Source organism: Penaeus monodon, chromosome 21 (assembly GCF_015228065.2).
Source record: "Penaeus monodon isolate SGIC_2016 chromosome 21, NSTDA_Pmon_1, whole genome shotgun sequence".
NCBI classification, from domain to species: domain Eukaryota; kingdom Metazoa; phylum Arthropoda; class Malacostraca; order Decapoda; family Penaeidae; genus Penaeus; species Penaeus monodon.
In genome coordinates, this window is record NC_051406.1 from 27,673,331 (window position 1) to 27,673,887 (window position 557).

The 557-nt window shown below is 39.5% G+C and overlaps 1 protein-coding gene across 1 annotated transcript in view; it reads right to left on the reverse strand.

The window, feature by feature from the left end:
• The window catches only part of LOC119586637, a 2,800-nt gene that overhangs the window by 1,609 nt on the left and 634 nt on the right, over window positions 1-557 (reverse strand). The window lies entirely within an intron of this gene.

Genomic DNA, 557 nt, shown 5'->3' on the forward strand with positions numbered 1-557 from the left:
TGGTCAGTTATTTACATGCGCCTTTTGAACTCTGTGACCAACGGAAGGCGTGTGAATGAATGCCTTTAAGGCCACTAATGCCGTTAAACTTCAGTTTTTTTCCCTTCTCTGATGAAGAAAACTGAGTGGATGTACGATGTCTCGGCCCGTAGTTGGAACTCGAACCCGACCGTCGTTCATTTGTGGAAAAGCAACTTAAAAAAAAGTGCATAATACACCAAATCCTGAACAGATAGATATTTGTTTAATTTCATATGTCATCATTAACTTTTTTTTTTTTTTTTATACAAAAATCACGTATGTCTAGCCCTTTGCCACAGAAAGTTCCACTAATACGAGAGGTTTGCCATGACTTTGGACACCAACACGCTATAATGTTAGGATGAAACCACATGCAACGTCTTTGAATGGGCCCCAATAGTAATGGATGGATAAAAAGCACATGCAATTCGCTATGTATTTCTTGTGTTCACCACCTTGTTTCTGGCACTGATCTTCCTCTTCGGTCTCATCATAAATAAACATGAAGTACACACACGCATACTCACATGTTAGCC